The sequence below is a fragment of the Chinchilla lanigera genome, unplaced genomic scaffold (assembly GCF_000276665.1).
Source record: "Chinchilla lanigera isolate Chin_1 unplaced genomic scaffold, ChiLan1.0 scaffold00004, whole genome shotgun sequence".
Classification (NCBI taxonomy): Eukaryota; Metazoa; Chordata; class Mammalia; order Rodentia; family Chinchillidae; genus Chinchilla; species Chinchilla lanigera.
The window spans coordinates 33,156,243-33,159,341 of NW_004955405.1; positions in this window are offsets into that span (position 1 = coordinate 33,156,243).

Below are 3,099 nucleotides of genomic sequence, written 5' to 3' on the forward strand. Positions count from 1 at the left end.
AGAGCAAGAGCCATTAAAGGATCTTTTAAGTTGAAGTTAAACCTATGATTTTTTATGAACTTTGGGTGCATAATTAAGCAATTCGTAACAAGCAGGAGTTTCCAAATGTCAAGTGCATAATTATGAAATAAACAAGAGCTGGTCCTTCCAATAAGCTTCTGTACTGTGCTGTAACAGCTCTCAGTGGGTCCCAAACAAAGTGTTCCAGTGAAGAGAATGAACTGAGGATGGATTTTCACAAATGGTGGAAAGAAATCCTGTCTTCTAGAGCCTAACTACTAAGTACGTAGGGGAGGAGTAAGTTTGAACCATGTGTTATACAGAGCTGCCATTTTACTCCTTTTGCTGTCTTTATTTTGTGTTCTTCAGCTCCTCTTAATGTTGATAATCACCATCAACATTTTAGAATTAAAAAATAGTTACGTTTAAGCTGTAAAGTAAATTACATTAGACAAGGTAGGGAATGACAGGCTGCGAGACAAGTCAAACATATCGATATTTCACTGAACATAAAAGTTCTTATGTTAGGACTGATAATAGGAAGTGAACCTCCTTTCAGTCTATAGCATATGATGAGGTTATTGAGGATGAGGGATCTCATTTTTTTTAAAGGTCATATTTCACCTTCACCGTTTATTGTTATAATTCTGTGCATAGTCAATGTGTGACAAATTCCCATAGGTTTTAGCCAATCAAATATTAGGACTTATTCTAGGGAGAGCGCCAGATGCATAAGCACAAAGTAAAAGCTCTTATTTCTGCTCCAGGAAAGTTCCAATGATTTTTGAGCCAAGGTATGTACAACTAGAAATAATTAGTAATTGTTAGGATTAAAATTTTTGTCAGTTGTTATTATGCAAGTAATGCTTGAATCTGTTCTTCTACTTGAAAATACCATAATGCATATGTGGCTGATTTTTCTACCAGATAAACAGAAAGGAAGTTAGATAAACAAATCTATTTCATGTCCTTACCTTCCTTTTATAATATTTTTGTATTTGCATGTACATTTCTCTATTGATGGGCAATTAAAGAGAGAAGCCCATATAACAGTGATTCCAGCAAGATAAGAAGTCTTCTTATCTTCTCTCATGAAGAAGTCCAGGGATAAACAGCACAATGATGTAATAGCAATGCCGTGATCCTGGCAGATACTAAACTCTTTCCCATTGTTAGGTCCTTTTCCTCATGGTCCAGTACAGTTGCTGCTGTTCCAGAAACACACGTAAACTCCAGGCAATGGGACTGAGGGTGTGGAGTAGAAAGTCCTGCCTCTGATGATACATCCCAGATGTTGTAGGGACAATTTTGCTAATACTTCATCCCATTGCTCAAGATTTAACCCCACAGCCATAATTAGCTATAAAAGAGGATGGTGCAAGTGTTTCTTTTATTGTTGCTATTTTATCTGGGCAGCAATGGGGTCAGCTAAAGATATTTTTTATAATAAGAAAGAAGAATAGGAGAGAGTTGGGAAGACAGAAGGGAATTTCTGTTATCGGGTGGATAGCAATTGTTTTGCCTTCTATTCCATCTGTATTTTTTATTTGTCTGTGTTTGTGATACAGAATGAATCCATCCATTGTGGAGAACTGGTGCATATACATATCACATCCTGATCCTTTTTACTTCCCCTTCACCTCTCCTCCTTCCCACCTCCCTCTATCCCTTGACTCCCCCCAAATCTGCATAAAGTCTATCTCTCTGTTTCCTATCATCTTTTTTTAGCTTTTTGAATTATTTATACTTTGGGTTACTCAGATAAGAGAATCCACATGTATTTAACCAGACAATGCAAAAATGAACATTTCTGAACATGTGTAACTGTCTTGGTTCATGCAGGCAAGTGATGTATGTCAGGGGAGTGACAGTGTTAGAAAGACTTGGAGAGGGATAAGGTCATAGAGGGTGAGTCGGATGGAGAGGTCAGTGCAGTTTAGGTAGATCTGAGCTTGGTCCTGATGTGCAGCTAAACTGTAAGTGAGAAGGTGGATCAGGGTATATCCAAGCCAGGTAAAGGATGTGCAATCATTCATTCATTCATTCATTCATACGTTCATTCAGTGAGTACTGACTGAGCACTTAGCATGTGCCAGACACTGTGCAGAGACAAGACTAATCTAGCCCTGTCCTCATTAGAACTCACTTCTGAGCTCACTGTGGCACTGAGCAGAACAGCATGCCTCTGGCATAGACAGTGAGGGGAGTGGGGGCTGGATAAAAAATGAAGACAGACTAGAAAGAACTTGGACACTTAGGCAAAGAGATTGAACCTGATCTCACGGCCAGTCAGGAACCATTGAAATTTTTGACCAGAGGACTGATCTGAACTGAGTGGTACTTGAAGAAGATAAGTCTGACACACACGCACGCTAACTAGAGTTGGTTAAAGAAGACTGGAAGCAAAATGGTCACTAAAACCAGTCTCTGAGCTTCTCTGCTGAGGTGATAGGGGCCAAGATGGGGGACCTGGGTGGAGGAGGTGGCCCAGGACACTGTCCATGCAGTGGGTCAGGATGTGCTTTTTGGAGAGAGGTGGTCCTGGTTTTGGATGTCCAGCTCTGTCTCTTCATGTTGGGTTGGGCATAGTCCCTGTTGCCATGACAAAATACCATCATCCAGGTGGTTTAAAATATTTCTACACAGTTCTTGAGTCTGGAAAGTCCAAGATCAAGGTGTGGGCTGAAATGGTTGCTGGTGAGGGACTCTTACTGGCTTCCAGACATCACCTTTTCCCTGCATTCCAGAAGGCAGAATGAGAAGCAGTTCTGGCGTCTTCCTCTTCCTATGAGGCAGTTGCCCCCATTAATCTTTATCACTTCCTCATAGGTTTATCTGCCAGTATAGCGACACTGGGAGCTAGAGTTTCAACATATGAATTTTGAGGGGGACACAAACACTCAGTCCCTAACAGTTCCTATGGTCATCTGAAGCACAATTTATCATCTGCAGAAGGAGGAGAAATTTCATAGACTTCTTCAAAGCGTTGTCATGAAGATAAAGTGAGGTGAGATTTGTAAAGCTGTCAGCGTGCTTCCCGGGACACAGGAAGGGTGCAAAAACTGGAAGCTACAAGACACAGATGGGCCCAGCGCTGCA